This window comes from Gallinula chloropus (genome assembly GCF_964237585.1).
Source record: "Gallinula chloropus genome assembly, chromosome: 9".
NCBI lineage: Eukaryota > Metazoa > Chordata > Aves > Gruiformes > Rallidae > Gallinula > Gallinula chloropus.
Genome location: NC_140094.1, coordinates 13,209,193 through 13,227,432, shown reverse-complemented (window position 1 = coordinate 13,227,432; position 18,240 = coordinate 13,209,193).

The following is an 18,240-nucleotide window of genomic DNA, read 5'->3' as shown; positions in this document are numbered from 1 at the left end:
ATCTGTCACCATCCTAAAACAATTTTTGCTCCAGCTTGTTGGGGTTTTTTTTTCTCCTGTTTGTGGTTAATCTTGCTGAAAATTAGCTGTGTAGCTCTGTGTCTTGATTCTAGACAGGCATAACTTTTTTTCAGAGTGCCAGTGGTACATAGGGTTTATGGCTAGCATAGAAGAAATGAGGGAGAACTATGAAGGGTGAGGACCTTTGTGAAGCACTGGCCTGATATCTTACACTTCAAGGGGCAAAAGTGCAAACTTAAAAAGAAAATCTAAGCTTAAGCATCAGTAGTGTTTGTAACAGGAGGAGGAAGAGCAGAGGATGATTTTCCTTAAGCAGAGCTGGTGGGAAGCTCTACTGTGAAACGTGCCAAGGCAAGCAGCTGATCTGTATCATTAGGCATCTCTACAATTGCCATTGGAATCGTATTCCCAAACCTTCCGGACATATTTTACAGTCCAGGGAGCTAATGTGTGTCTCACCCAGTACAGCCTCACTGGAGCAGTGGTGGGCACCCAATGTACCTATTCTTTCTGAGGATGCAGCAGAGAAAAAACAAGAACAGGTGCTAAGGGAAGATGATGGTCTCACAGGAGACATACTGCTCTTGTGGTATGTAATAAAAATACCACAAACAACAAGAGCAGCGCTGCAACCATATCTTCTCTCACCAAAACTGCCCTGGGTATTTTCTATAAGTGGACCCTGTGTTTCATTGCCCTTGTTCACACTGCTATAGGTCAGAAGCAGCTATTAGCAGTTGATACAGAAGCATCTACATCCTCAATCTCCCCCATGGCTATGGTTTTATGACAGGTGTTTGTAGGGTTTCTCTCCTGCCCTGTGGCCCTGGGTGCCAACCTAGCTGCAAGTAACTGTTAATCCGGTGTAATTGCACGAGTACATGAGGAACATCGTCTTGAGAACCACCTTCAGGGCATGCTTGCTTCCATCTGCCATGCTGACACTTGCTCTGCCCCTTGATCTGTTGGAGTAGATGCTTTCACCTGGCTGTGAGGATGTCAGGGTGCTGCATGAGGTGCTGGAAAATAATGTTCCATTCTGCTCCAGTCAAGATTATGTGGGTGAAGTTAAGAACCAGGCACAGCTGTCTCTGATATCACTCTGGGTTTCTTTCCAGGACGGAGCAGCCGTGTTGAGGACAGTTTTCATTTGCTTTAAGCCATTTGGATGGAAGGAAGGCTCACGTGCTGCCAAAAAGGATTTGCATGGAGCATAAATTGTGTCTCCTCAGCACCGGATCTGTACCCCTGGTTGGTCTTACTTGGTGTGTTTGTCTGGGGGAAGGCTGACGTATTAGGAAAATGAGGGGTAACTTCAGATATGTTCAAAGAGCAAGGAAGAATGCATAAATAAATAAGAAATCCCAGGACTATGGCCAAGAAGCTTTTCCTTGGGATAGCTTTGAAATTCTGGTTTGTGATCTGCTGGTGCAAAACCCTGTGGATCAGCTGGTGCAGGAAGGAGGGCACAGGAAAATATTTTTATCATCTACCAGTGTAGAATGGGGGCATAAGTGTGCACATCAGCCAAGGGTGTGCAGCAGTGAGGAGGGTTGAGGTTGGGACAGCTTGCAGATCTATCAGCAGCTGTCATTTCCAAGATACCACAATGCTAACAGGTTTAATGCAATTTCTTTCTATAAACACTTCTGACTTTACTGCCTTGCTATTTTGAGTCTTGCTAGAGACTTGGACTCATTAAAGAGGCATTTCCTTCAGACAAGCTGATTAGATAGCTGTTCCTTCCCCCAGATGATGAAAGGCTGGAGAACACCTCACCGAAGCTCAAAACTGCAGAAAATTAAGACACATTAGTTTAGCAGGAGGGGTGCAGGTTCACCTTGAAATCTCTCACTAGGAAAACAGTTAAAAAAGAGAGATTCTTCAGTGTAAGGATAGGATGACTTGTCTACAATTTACATTGCATAAACCTGGCTCCTAACCTCTAATTATGGTTTTCCCAAATAAATGAGACTTGGATCTGAAGGCAGCTGTGCAATCTCTAATGCCATTGACTCCACGAGACCCGAGGGCATGCGACACACTTACAGGAGAACTATGCACCCAGCAGGATCATGGTCTAAATGGAAATCAGAATGACTTTTGAATTAAAGCAATGTGATTTAGCAAACACAGTATAATTGTGGAGTACCTGCAAATATTGACATCAGCGTAACACCTCATTTAATAGGAAAGCTAATTTGCAGAATCAGAAAATGAAAAGCAAATTATTGGACAATAGACTACCACTTTCCTGACTGTTAATCAGCATCCCATAAGGCAGCGATTGTCCAAACCGTAAGTCAATATACGGTAAAAATATTTAATTTCTTTAGTGTAAGGATGAGACCTTGAAGCTCTAATTCTAGGAGATAATTCTATTTAGTCAATCAAAATATAGAAAGGGAATGTATTCTGTGTGTATTTTACAAATTTATATGCATTTATGAAAGCACTACAATGCCCCTGGTAGAAACACCTTATTTCAAACATTCTGCTTTCCTGCCACTGTCAACACTCTGGATAATGTTCTTGGCCAGACTTATCCATGGCTGATGATGCAGCAGAAGGCAATGTTCCCTAGAGTCAGTAAGAATTTGTCTTCCAGGTGGTGGGGTAGTACAAGGAGTGATGGTGCCATCTTTTGTGTAGGAAGCCACAGCAAGCTCTCACACAGTTGCAGTTGCTGGTGACACACGGACACTTCAGCCCAACAATGAGCATTAGTCACAGAATCATAGAATTATCTTAGTTGGAAGGGACCGTAGTGGGTCAGCCCAAAATTCATTCCTGGGATTTCATTTTGACCCCTTACTTTGGTTTTTTGTGCTAGCTGGACACAGTTCGGTTCCTTCTATGTACTGGATGTTGTCACACAACAACAGCTTTCTCTCTCCTAAGTAATTTCCTTCAATAGTAAAATGCAGCAGAGCTTTTATATGAAAGTTTATCAAGTGCGTTGCACCGGGGGGGCTATGAGTGCGTTGTGAGCAAGGGAAGGGAAGGGAAGGTCTAGCCAGGCATTGAACAGTTGTGCCCTGACACTCCTTGCTAGATTATAACTTGATGGACCCAATACTTGTAAATCAAACTGTCTCCTTAATAGAGAAATTGTTTACTCAGATACTCAATGGCATCTTGAAATCTCGCCATGGGTACACCAACTGACTTCCTGTCGTGCCTTTTATTTACTGTCCATGACTGGATTCTCAGTGGATCTTTCACTTATGCCTGAATGCTTTCAATCTACCAATTGTGCTTGCTTTATTCAACGCAGTCATATTTTTTCTCTAGACATTATGTGGAGCATCTATCTGTCTCATGACACTATTTCTTAAGTTTATTGAAATTACTGGTGTATTTCTTTGCAGAATAGATTTTATTAATATCTCTGAGCTGGTAGAAACCTGGCTTAGGGCTTTGCTAGATTAGCTGGATCTTCTAATGGAAATGATTTTGTGGTGAATTTGTAGTGTTTCTGTAACACATGTTGTAGTTGCAGGTGAAAGACCTGCCGTAAGCCACTGTGGATGTTACTTTGCTCAAGCTCAGGTTAAGGTATACATGGGACAGTTTGAAGCTGAATACTGAGCAGATGACAATTGAAATAGTGTTCTATCAATGAAAGAATCAAGACAATTAGCAAATACAAAGTAGGACTCATACAGGTAGAAGAGGGAGGAACTGCATTGGCAGTGTTGTGATGTTGTGTGATAACAACAAAACCAGCTCCCAGAAACCAGCCTTTTTATTGCCTCTTTTTTTGGCCAGAACTGAATTCTCTCGCCCCTTTACTGATGCATGATGCCAGTTCAATTCAATAGCTTGCTGCTTCTCAGCAGCAGCTAACAGTATTGTTGGGTGTTACCTTATATACTTATGTAATTTCAGTTGAGCTAGCTTCATGTAAAAGAACACCTTTTTGTCACCTTAGCTACACTAATGCCTTCATGTACCGTAAGGTCATGTCACAATCTTTTTGACTGGACACATATCCCTGAGTTGAACAACAATCTTTTGGGTTCCTGCTAGTAAGCAACAATCTGTGTTTGAACACCAGCAGCAATAGGAGCACATAGTGAGAGGTTCTGCCAGGAATTAGATGTTTTTCTTCTGGTCTTGTGTTCTGAGAGCCTTTAATAATTGACTTTCAGCATTCTTGACAGCCTTTGGTCCTCAACAGGTTTGCACACAGGCTAAGACAAGCAAGTAGGAACCCCAAGAAAGTAATTGGATTTATTTTTTGAAAAGTTTATTCTGGAGAACACTGATTGATTAACCCTTGCTTCATTGGTTCAGCTTTTAGAATTAACAGGATCCTTAAATTACTCTGGGTCTATGAAAGCATGTGAAACTGAAATGTCTCTAACACCCTGTTATAATAAATAATACCTGGGTATACTGACACATAAGGCAACAGTCATCTGGTATAAACACTTAAGGGTGAGGGGAATCTTTACTGGTCACTGCAGTGGTCTGGTTGAAGACCTTGCTGCAGATTTCCCAGGGCTGTATCTAAAAAGCACCCACGTCTTGCTGCATCTTTTCCATCCTTAAGGTCTTAGTGGCAGGGACTTTTTTTAATGAAGAATCCTTACAGTGTTTAGTAAGAAGGAGTCTAATATCTCTGGAATAATGATAAAAATGCTGGACAGAGGAATGCAGGGGAGAGGGAGTTGTTGACCTCACTGGAACTCAAATAAATCAGTGGAAGATAAAGAGAATTCACTTGCTCTTGGACTGACCTTCAATATGAAAACAGGGAAACGCAATGAAAGGTCAAAGAATAAAAACAAGACATCTGATAGCGCCTCAGTAACGCAGCAAAGAGCTGCTTTACTTTACCTTGGACTGAGCAAGGCCATCAGAGAAAAATACCCAATTCATGGACTTAGTGTAAGGCTAGCAGAGCCCACAGCTTTGGTTGCTGCAGTAGAACAACTCTCCCCAACCCCCTCCAGAAAAGGCAAGATGTGGGAGAGAAAGGTGTTATTAAAGGAGATTTGTGAGCTTGTTACTTGATGTTTCTCAAGCACAGCCTTATCTGACACTAATTCTAGAGCTTTTATTGAAAATGGGGCAAAATGAAGAGCAGCAAGGAGAGGAAAAGCGTGACAGGTTCTTAAAGTTTTACTGCTGCTCCACTTTTCATTGCTATTTTAAAAGGGAAATAATTGGGTTACAGGAAGTATTCTGAAAGCTCTCACATGAATGTTAGCTGTTTGAGTAGAGTCACCTGCAGGTAAGCACTCAACAGTTAGTTTTCATTGAGAAAGTGCCACAGTTTCTATCCCCTACATATTCAAAGTGTGAAGAGTTGTCCACAAGCCAAGGATGACATTCTGCTATCAGAGTGCAGCAGTGACGGTTTGGATGTTAAACACTATCTCATGGCAGAGAACGGCATGGCTAGTTCGAATAGATGAAAAGATAACTCATCTCTCACAATTTGTTTAAATCTCTCCACTCTAGATTAAGAAACTTGTCCCAGCTTCTTACACACAAAATGGGACATGGAGAGATGGGATTCGCTCCCTCACTGAAACTGTTCATTTTCCCAGAGGAGATCCTTTGCTCTTATGCAAGAAAGTTACAGACAGCACCTAGCCTGATAAAAGAAATGGCCTTGAGACATTGTTTTCAGAGATAGTCCTCTGAGCTGAGAGGGCTTTGGCGCCATAAAGCCACCACAACCAATATTGTCACTGCAAGGATGGGAACTATGTCCCACTAGCTCTCGTACTGTCCTACAATGTAATTTCTTCTGGTTGGCATGGGAGATACGTGAGTGACAACAATCACGTGTACATATCACCTAGTATCAACCTCTGCACCTATACCTTACCTTTCTTTCTCACTTTCAAAGTCTTTTTTTCTGAAAACATCCTATCAATTACCAAGGATATGTTTGGCTGCATAATTAGGATGAAGGGCAATTGTTCAGAAGACGACTGTTATTTTTATATATCTATGGTAATATAAAAATCTCCTTGTAAATCAATCATGACTGTGTCTTCAGTGATTTATGACCAGTATGTGGAAGCTGAGAGATGGCTTTGAATGCAGATTTTGTTACAAATTATTTCCTTGAATTTTTGTCCTAAATGCAATAATTTTCTATTATTAATAGTCTGTGCACATTGCATTGAAGCAAGATGGAGTATAGCATCTTAAAATGAGTGTACTTGTCAAAACTTTCTTGCACATCTCCTCCCTGTGGACATACAGCATTAATGGTTGTCTCCAGGGAGACCTTACACCAGATTTCCAGTACCTAAAGGGGCCTACATGAAAGCTGGAATGGGACTGTTTACAAGGGTATGGAGTGATAGGACAAGGAGTAATGGCCTTAAACTGAAGGTGAGGAGATTTACCTTAGATAATAGTAAGAAATTCTACCCTGTGCGGTTGCTGAGGCCCTGGCACTGGGTGCCCAGAGAAGCTGTGACTACCCCTGGATGCCTTGCAGGGTTCAAGACGAGGTTGGATGGAGCTTTGGGGAGCCAGGGCTAGTGGACGGTGTCCCTGCTGATGGCAGGGGGTTGAACTAGATGATCTTTGAGGTCCCTTCCAAGCCAAACCAGTCTGTGGTTCTGTGATTGATCTTTAGATGAGGAGAAGGATCTTAATTCTTTCCTCAGTTAGCACCAAAAAAAAAAAAAAAAGCAATTCTGGAACACAGCACTTAAGTTGTACATCTGCTAAGGGCATGAGAATCAAGGTATTTTAAAAAAATCAGCTTTGATAATATTCAACTTCGTTGACTTACATAAATCGCAGCAGTGCTGAACCGATCCATTGGGGACAGAAGTTCTAGAGGTACCGATCTCCTAAGTACAAAGTCTGTCTCCACCCTCCTCTGCGTGGATATTCATTTACCACCTGGACAACACGATATGATAACGATCATTCAGGAGGGTGATTTTCCCTGTAGTCATTCAGTTGTATCGATACGCCTTTTCTTTATCAAGCTGAATAGCCTGTCAATGAAGTAATGCTGTCATTTGCTGGAGAATAGCTCGTTAGCAGATCTGATCAAAGTATTTCTATCATATTTTCCTTACTGTTGTTTTTAGTAAGAGATGCTTTATCCATAAATATACATATTTCTGTGAAATCCATCTTTTTAATACACTTTTACTAAAAGCAGTATATTTTGTAAAAACTACGATGAAGATTTTCATACCTTTTATCTATCTTTTTCTCTGTGTTTATTTGGGAAGTTCAATAAAAATGTAAAAATATGTCCATTTTAAGTTTCAAAATGGAAACTGAGACATCAACATTTTTGTCAAATTGCTTTCTCTATCTCGACTAATTAGCCAGCTGTAAGGGCAGAATGTATCTTACAGCTCCTTGTGTGTTATGAATTAGTCTAATACTGCTGCCATTACTATGATTTCCACATCCTACTGAGCTTTTTGTGGTTTTAGTTTTCCTGATCGAAGCATTAGAGAGGCACATTTACATGCTTGCCCTGATTTATGAGTATATTTTATTTGTGGGGAGATTAAATTGTGGTGGGTTGGATCTGTTTGGGTTTCCCCGATAGCCTCTGATTAGTTTTAATACAAGTAGCTTCTCAGTAAATCAAGTGTCTTGGCTGATCTACAACAAAGTGAAGCTGTGACTCATTACCTGGTAGACGAACCTTTCCTCATATGGTAATTCATTAAACTGAGGAGATTATTTACGACGCTTGCAGTCACCGCATCTGATGTGTCATTTAGGAAACTCAAAATACAGTACATGAAATATCTGATAGTTCATAGATGACTCATTAAGATCTAAACGGTTCAAAATATGCTTTTCTGAGGAAAGCTTGGCTAGGTGATGAATTTGGGCTTACCTGGAAGCACACAGAATGGCCCCTGCCTTTGCCCAAAGTTAACGTACATCAGTTTTCTTGGAAACTCAGTATCTGCAGTTCTGTAACCTGCAGAGCGTAATGAACAATGTGCATTCCTAAAGGTAAGTAGGTCCCAGCCTTGGCTGCCAGGCCCATTTTCTTTGGAAGTCAGGCATGTGAATCCTGCAGAAACAGAGCAAGGACAGACTTCAAGCTGGAGATGTCGTGAGCATTGCTGAAACAAAGTTCCTGAGCTTGGAAGCATGGCTAATTCAAGCCTGAGGGCATGCAAGGCTTAGACACTGTCCAATATTTGCAGAGCATCTGAACCCAATCTGAAAGGCAGAATTTACAGCAGCAGTTGGGTTAGTCTATCATCTCTCTGTTATTTAATATCAGCAATATATTGTATTATTCTTTCTAGCGCACTTTGGTGTCCATGCTAATAAAGTACCAGTGCTCAAATACATTCCTTGAACCTTTTTGCCATCATGCCATGCTTAAAAACTCGCAGCTGTACCGTCATGTGTACCCTTCAACAGGAAAACCAAACCCCAAATCCCTCAGTGTCTACCAGTGAGCTCGCCTGCCTCTCCTGCACACCCATAAGCCATGCCAAGAGGATCCAGGCCATTCTTTTTGTGCTACGTGTTTTATTGTCACTTGGACATCTAGTCCATCTCTTGGATAGCAAGCAATATGAGATGAGCTCTGTACTCATGTTTTCTGTTAAGTGGCTAGTGTGCAAGGGAGACAGAGGGGGTTATTAAATAATAATGACAATAATAATACATTTGATAGAGTTCAGTTCCACTTTAGCACTAAATGGAAAGCTGAAAGCCTCCCTATGGATCTTATCCATCTTGCCCACCAATGATTGTAACAGATGCATCACTTTTAAATTAATGACTTGCATGACAAATAATACTGCTACATGTGCTTAGGAAGTCTGTGCCCAACTGGCATATTTTGGTAGCTGCCATGGCTGTAATGTAACTCATAAAATGTAGTGATGTAGTCCACATTCTAGTTGGAGCAAGGCAACATAGATCCCTTAATGTGGTGCTTGTCTTTTACCTCCCTTTTTATAAGAATCTTACAAAATAAATACAATGAACATAACTACTTTCTTCTATGATTTCAAAAGCACCTACAAACAGCAAAGGATTAATAAAAAACAAAAAAGGAATGAGGAAAACACAGAAGATGGAAACCACTGATCCATATAAGCACGGATGAAATGATTTGACAATGTACTGGAAAAGAATATTAAACAGATACAAGCTATTAATTTTCACTGAGGGTCAGCCTGGGAGCTTGAGTAACACATAAGGTTGAGGTTAACCCTTCACAGTGGAGAGGATCTCACCATAAATCACAGCTTCTTACTCTTCTGGAGTATGCTGATACAGCTCACATAATAACTGGGAAATGTTTTGGACAGGTGATAATGTTTCTAGAAAGGAAGGACTGCTTGGAAGAGTTTAAAAATTACAAGGAAAGCTAGCAAATGGCAAAATTAGAATGATGAAATATTGATCCCTTTCATTTATTTCTTACAGGGAGTGGGGAGGACATTGAGGGGTGAGACAGATCTTGATGAAAAATACAGTTTGCGCTATTAAGGCTCCTCATGGGAGCAGAGGCCTTCCAGCTCATAGGTCAGCATCTTATGCAAATTCCCTATGGTCTGGACTCTCCTGGTCATTCTTCATGTCTGTAAGCTGCTAGAGTATTTGAGCATCTTCCATTTTGACCTGAACAAACATGAAGCTTTTACAAGACTTCAGGATGTCACCGGCTCATCCCTTGTTTTGAGGCACAAACTGTCTGCTCAGTGCTTTTGGAGAGGAATGAGGATGCTGGGAAAAGCTGTACAAGCAGCTAATGTGAGGAATTTCAGCCTTGGCGCCTCTATTCTGAGCACTCCACAGAAAACAGTATTTACCTTCTCTCAGCTGCTTTTCCAGCCAACTTTTTGTCCTTGTCCTTAAAAAAATTTAAATTAAATTGCACAACAAATCACTGCATTCATCTACAGGGAGCAGTAAATGCCACTCATACCTTACTACTCCTTCAACTATCTCATTGCCTAGTATGAGAAATAATGACATGAACACCTCTATATCAGCCTTTTCTATCATGATTAAGACTATACCAGTCATAAAGGTCTCCATACGATAGACTAGAGACCACAGGTCCCCACAAGCCGGTGTGCCTAACACATTAAACATGGGATCACAGCTTGGTCAAGTGACTAGTATAGTGTGAGAAATGAAATCAATACTCACCCTGGTGAGAAATGTTAGAAATGAGCATTCACCGTCGGCCACGTTCAGATGGCTGAGAGTCTGGAGTGCCATATTTTCATGTTCATAACCTAGATGTTGCCTTAAAAAATCACCCTGAAACTCAGCCGCAGTGGCAATGCTGAGCACTTACTTCTGCAAGTTTAGCGATGTACTCCATTTATTGAGTCTTCTTGGAGGTCCTGAGCCATCCTCCCTCTGGCAGGAGGGATCTGCTCTGCCTGGGCACTGATTCCAGGAGAAATTGCTGTCCAGGGGATAATTCGGGTTGCTCTGCCTGGAAGAAACACCCCCAACAAAACTGTGGTGAGTTCTTTCAACGGGATTGTATTTCTTTCCCTTGCAAGAGAAATATTCCAGGTATAGCTAGATGCGTTTTTAATGACTCATGTACATGTAGTGGAACAAAAGCCTTTATTCCCCATCCTTCCTCCCTTCCCAATCTTCCCCATTTTTAACATGGGCTGAGCACACAACCAGACAAATTTATAACTGGCAATTTCAATAATCTCTGTCACTGTTGTTACATCTTGTTGAATCAGAATTAAACGTAGGTGTTTAGAGAGGGCAGGTTGATGTCTGTCTCAGTGTCTATTTTTCAGTTGTATCCTTCTCTGTTTGGTCTTCAAAGACACTTCGATTGTTTTCGTTTACATTTTATTTTGCTCTCAAATGTGCCTCAGTTGAGCAAACAAATAGGATTTCAGATTGATCTTATTAGCTGTTTACAAGAGGTTGATCTTGAGTTCAGATGCATCACTGTTTAAAAAAGCATTGAAGTTGTAGTCATGAATGCTGGCGTGTGTTTTATGCACAACCTTCTGGTCTTGCAAGCAAAGAGAAGTGCTGAAGCATTTAGCACGTGCTCTCCTTGAATATATATTTCCCAGGTCAGTCTTAAAGGCAGCCTCTTCCTTACAAGAGCAACTTCAATACTGAAGCTGTAAGTCCAGGCACGCTCTTAAAACTTGGCCCTGTCTGGAAAATAATTAATAATAAGAAATAAAATTGTGTTTGCATAACCTTTCTACAGAAGAAGCCTCTAATTGGTACAGACATCAGTGCAAAGGAGCACTCGGAAGAGGCATTGATTACAATTCATATTGGGACATTGCTTGCTAAAGGGCAATCATTTCTTTTATTAATTGCTTTCAAAATAAGATTTGGGGAAAGCTGCCTATGAAATAATGATGGGACTCTAATCATTCCTGTTGTAATCTACAGCAGTGTTTCCACTGACTTCAGAGGGAGAAAGTTGTGCCCTCTCTTTTTAACAGCAAAAATCAAAGCTGCAGATTGGATGAGCCCTTTTATTCTGCCTGGGTTTGGTTGTAAGGAGAATGGCTGCTGAGAAGGTGACTGTGGCAAAAAAGTGCCAAACCCACAGGTTTTGTTATTGGCTGCTGCACTGAAAACACATTCCTTGCAAACACCTCAACAAAACACAAGAGAGAAAATTAAGTCTGGGTATGTTTCATCTCTCCAGGCAATTTTTCTTCCTAGGTTACAAGAATCTGTTCTTTTCAGTTGTTTAATAAAAAAAAAGTCACAGAGTGTAATTGTTAAAACAAGTGGTGGGAAATGCAGTGGCCTGACAAGAAATTACATGTCTTATTTATCTCCACCGAAGTTGCTCCTCCCGGAGGTGCGCACTGGTGAAGTGTACTTGCATCGGTGCCTGGGCCTCTGATGTTTGTCAGAGGTACTTCCCCAGCTCTGTAGCAGTTTCCTCACCTCCAAAAGTCCTAAAGGGAAATGCAAACCCAGGCCTGAACTAACCTATGTTGAGTCTTACCAGAGACTTATTCCTTCCCCCCTGCCCTTGCTGTTAATGCTGAGGCAGAAAAGAAGCAGGTCAGGCAGAACTGGAGATCTGTGGGTGGCCTCCTGACTGTAGGAGAAATTAAATCAAAGCTCAAGGAATATTATCCCTGGGGAAGAGGGTTGGTGCTTACAAGATTTCACTTTAGATGCTTGAAAAACTGCCTGAGCATGGCGTATAGCGTGCAGTCCTAAAACAATGAGCTTTGGCTGAAATAGAGATCAGAATAGATAAGACAAATAGGAAAGAATGTTTTTGGGGTGGAAGTGGCAGTATAAAATCAGGTCCTGATTAACCAGATTGGAATTATTCTGTGCAATGATTTAACAGCATGCTGATGTGCCGATAGCATTTGCCGTCAGCTAAGTTAATGCTGGTACACCAAGCTCCAGTCCTACAGAAAAATCACTTGTTTTCACAGATAACTATCGGAGGGCATCAAGGCTCTTCTCAGATGGATGGCTTCTTTTTTTGAAGACCCTAGCTACTATTTCGAACAGTGCAGTGTAAAAAACCTGAAGGGAATTTAAATTAGATTTAAATTATTTCTTCAATTTTCCTGTCATTTTGTATATTGGGAGGAAAGGCAGTGAGCAAATAATGAACAATATTGCAATTATACCTTCAGAGGGTTTGGCTTATGTAGGGCAACTGGGCCAACAGATGGTGAATGCAATTTGATGTACAAAAGTATGAAATAACTGATCTGGACAGAAGGATTAAAGTGGGGTGTGTGTATAAATTGAACACGGATCACAAAAAGTATATTGGGCTATTATGGGAAATTGCTGAAGCCTGAGCCCAGATGCTGCAAAAGACAGCACATCAAACTGTGCTGGCACGTTAATAGAAGCAAAGCAAAAGGTGAAAGTGTTACTGGTTTAGGTTTTTGTGAGTGGTACAGGCTTTCGGTCTGCTCAAGGGAGAGAGCTGCCTTTGTGGAGAAGCACTGAAGGATCTGGAGCAGAAAGGTCATAGGGGCTGGGCTAATTTCCACTGTAAATTTCAGGGTGATGTGGTGAGGGTAGAGAAACACCTTTCACAGAATCACGGAAGAGAACTGGGAGTTCTGAGGGACCTCAAAAGATCATCTAGTCCAACCCCCCTGCCAGAGCAGCGTCACCTAGACTAAATCACACAGGAACACATCCAGGTGGGTTTGAATGTCTCCAGGAAAGCAGGACAGGCTCCATCAGGGCATCACGTCCCTTGCCCTAACACTCAACAAGATGCGGCACCTTATTAGTGTTGGCACAGTGGGCCTGGATGAGGCAAAAGGGCCAGGCAGCCACTTCCAAAGCATAATGCAAGCACAGAACAAGTAAAATGAGGACACGCACTTGAGAGTACTTAATGGGAAGCACCAAGTTTTTAGTTGATAATAGCCACTTAATCAAACAGGCCTTATATAAAGTCCTTCTAATCCTAGCTCATCAGCTGAAGCTATGCATCACTGGGGTATTCCCAGGACAGAAGTACAGTTTAGCTGACAAGACTAAAAGATATGAGGAAATTGGGCAGTGTTTCTAGCTGTGTTGCTCGCCCTTTAAGGGTGTCTGCACATCAGGCAGTGGTACACCGGGGATCCCCATGGAAATGCTGGCTGAGCTGATTCCTGAGGTGGGCTGGGGCATGGCCTACACTGCAGCACTTTGGGAGTCACACCTCTGCTTCTGGCCACTCTGCACGGTGCTGTGCAGTCTGTGCAGCCTGTGCAACCTGCGCAGCCCACTCCAGATTTACCCCTGAGGTGTCCACCTCAACCTGGTTCACCCATCTATATAAAAAAAAAATAATAATAATCATGTGTTAACCTGTTTCAGATGGATGTTATGAGAGACCTGTCCATATTGTCTCCCCATTTTGGGAAAGATTCCCTTACCTACATGTTGGACTGCAGAACTGCTAGCACAACGTAGGCTCTGAGGATCCATTACAGTGATCCAAGAAGAGGAACTGTGGGGCAACAACTAACAGATCCCATATGGAAGGACCTCAGAAGTCTTCCTCAGGAGGGAAGGAGAAAGACTGTGGGATATTTGAGTTGCCAAACTAGCTCATTGCAGCTCTGTATATGTTCAACAAACTATACCTTGAATACGCTACACCAGAAAGCCATGACCAACCTTTCTGTCTAAACCCAGAAACACTCTTGTGTCCACTGCTAAGCTCTGCTAACAAAAGGGTTGTGCTACAGAGTCCACGCTAAACTGAACTTTCATGGCATCACCTTCCTGCCTCAGGAGGATAGTAATGTATGGCTGGCCTGGACCAGCAGGACATCACTGCTGTCCTTATTTTGTATCTGGCTAAGTTACTTTTGACTGGCGTTTGGTGGGTGGAGGATTGCTTCAGTGCATTTCCCACCCTTAACTGAGTGAATCAACTCATTTACTCTCCAAACTCTGATTAGCAGAACTGATATAGAGCCATGAGGAAGTTCTTGTTTGCTTTTTCATCCACTCGCAGTCACACAGTCCAAAATCAAATTAAACCTTCGCCCTAGAAATGTGTCCTTTTGTGAGATGCACTTAAATCCTGCAAAGGCCCCTGGAGTGCTGAGGAGTCAGAACGGCATGGCCTGAAGAGCTGAAGCACAGTAAAAACCCAACTTTGGGATTTAATGGCAGAAATAGAAAATAAGAGTGTTGGAGAAAATCAGTTTAGTGCAAGTAAAAATGGGTATTTCAGAAAAATAGTTCTCTTCAGCTTTGGATTATTTACCATTATAAACTTTTCTCCCTTTAAAAAAAAAATCAGTTCTAGGTCAATTTTTCGGTAAAAATTCCTGTCTCAGCATGAAGAGTCAAATCTTTCCAGCTTGAAGATATACCCCTGCATCTGGCACACCTGAAGTGTTTTAAAAACATGAACATGAAAGTAATGACATAAAAACTTCTTCTCCCCTTGCTTTTTCCAGACTTCCCTATTAACTAAAGTGAGCTCAGCTGCATTGTCTCAATCGATCTGAATTTCTGTTTTAAGGGAAATGTAAGGGAAATCCCCAGCTGGATCCTTCCCTGGAGTCAAAATAAGTTTTCTTATTTTTTTTTATTCCCCACTTTAAACATTTGGGAGCTAACAGAGTGGAGAAATTTGCTAACTTGTTTGACCATTTCTTGCTCTTTCTCATCTCCCCCCTCACAGATGATCTCCCCCCCCTCATATCCCAGAACCTGCCACATGTTCAAATAAGGAGTCAAGCTGGCAGACAGGTCAGTAATATATAGGCCAGGAGTATAGGTAAACTTATAGCAATTAAGGTGGATTCCTGATGCGAAAACAACCCTTTAGGGACAGGTTAGTGTTAGTTAGTTTTAAAAGAAATTGCAAGAGCATGCTCAGACCTTATTAGTAGATATTCCCTGGGTAGAGAATATGCAAAACATCTCAAGAGTTAAGCTGAAAAAAGAAAAGGCTACTTAGCTCTATGGAAGGACCAAGAAGGATTTCATTTAGAGTTAATCTAGTGAGAGTTTTATGATTAAAAGACCATACTCACTGTCTTTGATTCTTTGCAGGACTCGCTAATGTGCTGACTACCTGACCCTGTCTGTAAGTGGTACATATAGACCAGGACAGTACAAGCCAGGCAATAGCATGCAGGATGGACACCCCACTGTTGTCATCAAGCTATAGCTGAGGTGCCTACACCAACGGGAAACTGTAGCATGGGTGCCAGTGCAGGTAATGGAAGGGATTTGGGTGGCATCAGCATGGCATCTGAAAGGAGGCAGCAGGGAAAGGCCTGGATCCCAAACTCCATCAGACCAGAAGCTGTAGCAGTGTTATATTGGACTTGCAGTGTCTCCTGGCTCTTGCTTGATTCCTGTCTCTTCATCCTGAATTTGGAAGACAAAAATACAATGTGGCACAGCGACTGTGGGATGTCTCAGTCCCCTTATGGAGGTGTGAGGGTGGGCCCAGCAGCAGCAAAGCCCTGTTGATGTACTAAACATGCAGGCTGTCTCTCACCAAGCCATAACAGCGCAGGGTTAGGCTTTCCAGAGCTGGCCTTACTGTGTGGGCACAGCTTAAGCTTCTCTGCAGTGCACAACATGGAAGCTCCTTTAGGTACCTTTCTATGCCAACATTGGGAACGTCACTGTCTATGGTGTAAGTCACACTCCATTACAGTGACGCTGTGTAACCCAGTCCTCGAGGAACGGTGGGGTGCCTGCTGGGTGCTGTACTGGTAGCAAGCAGTGTGGGTTTGTCCCCAAAATGCAGAGACTAGGGAAACAGAGGGGAAGGTGTGACCTGAGCAGACACTCGGGAAGGAGAAAGGAAGGATGTGCATGGCAGTGAACCGAAGTTAAGACAGAAGAGAAAGCGTGACCCTCATAGCTGTAATAAATGCATTCAGATCTGGAGGGGGAGCTGACAGTCATCCTGTGCTCTCAAATGTCTAACCACGCTGCCCTCACGCCCTTTGCTTCAACCCACTGTGCCGTCAGCACTTCTTGCCATCTCATGTAACCCAAATAGACCTTTTCCCCTTCCCAGGCAGCTCAGGCAGGCTGCGTGTGTACCCCCCACCTCTTCTGACCACCGTTCAGTACAACCAGCCTTTCTGAAGCGTTCTACATCTTCACGGCATTCAACGAACATTAACTGACGCCAGCTCTCCAGCTAGTCAATGCTCTTTGACATAAATTTGTTCCCTTTAGTTTTAGTACAAAAGGTTGAAAGGAAAAGGTGTTGGCATGATGCTCTTTCTGGCAGAAAGCCAAACCAAGAGTGGAAAATCCAGACTGGGTATAATGACAGGTAAAGATCATCTTCGCTCGCACTGTCGGTGCGAATACTCTGGTTAATATTAAAAGACATGAACCACCGTTCTCATGCAATGTTTCTTATTCTCCATAGATAGTGCCTTGCAAAATGTGACTGTTAGAACAATGTAATAATCACAACAACGATTTTTAAAACCACTTTTTGCCTACATGTAGTATCAATAAAATAAAGTCTGACCGTACTCCCTGATGTCAACCCAGATGAAGCATCTCTGTCTTCCAGAGGAAACAAAATGTTGTCAGATCTGTCACCTTTAGGAAACATAGCAGCCTTTCTTCTTTCCGCTGGCTCATCTCTGAAGTACCTCTCGCTTGAACGACTCCAGTTTTGATGATTAACCAGCCCATTTTCAAACACCTATAAAATGCCTTTCCCAAACAGGGAAGGATCTGGATATTAACTCCAGCAGCGTTGTGCTCAAATCGAGACCCGTTACTGCTGTTCGTTAATCATCTTGGGAGACAGAGTCTGCAAACATAACTGTGCAAGGACTCTCCTCTGAGTTTACAGAAGTGTTTATTGCTTCTTCTGTACCTTCAGTGAATGGCAAAGTCAGTGTTCACTGAGACATTAAATCTTCAGGCTTCATTTTGAAGTTTTTTGCTGAAGCATAGATATAACAAGCTATAACAAAAGCACTGTTGTGTGCTGCCTGCTGTACATCATCAAACATCACTGCTGACAGGTTGAATGGACTGAGGGGTGCAGTCATTTGCATATTTAATAAAGCCAAGCACTAGTGAAGGTTGGTTTCCTACAGTGGAGTGCTTAGCAGTTGGGGTTTATAGTATTTTGAGAGGTTTGAACTCTGGTTCGATCTATTGGTGTCTCTTTTCTGAGCACATTGTCTAGTTTTTTTAATAAAGACAATGATTCAGCCTTTTCTTCAGCTGAAATCTGGCAGAATTGGACCTGCAGGCTCAATGGTTTCAGGACAGGTTAGAGGCAGACATGTAGATACATGGATACGCAGACAGAATGATCTCATGGACCCTCAGAGGCTCAGCAAGAATAATAATAGAAAAAAAGCCAGCAAATGAATGCTAAATTCAGAGAAATCAGAATAAATGTATCTCTAGGGGTCATCTTGGGGAAAACACACAGAGTGGAATGGATGCTCCTGTCCTTCTCCTTTCGCCTCTTATTGTTTTGCAGCCACAACCAGAAACAATTCTCCATCCCCCTTCCCCGGCTGAATTCAATCTCCCGCCATGTCAGCAGCTGGCACCTCCTCAGCACTCACAGAGACATTTTGGGCACTGCCAAGACTATTTGCATTGCCAGAGGAAGGATTATTATCCACTGAATCAATGAAACCTGTGTCAAACTCAACTGTCCTTCCAAAGCTCTGAGCACTTTACTGCTGCATGTATCTGAGCAAATGGGGACTCTTTTGGGACAAATGCTGAGGCCCAACCTCATGCTCCAGGATGGAGTCATCT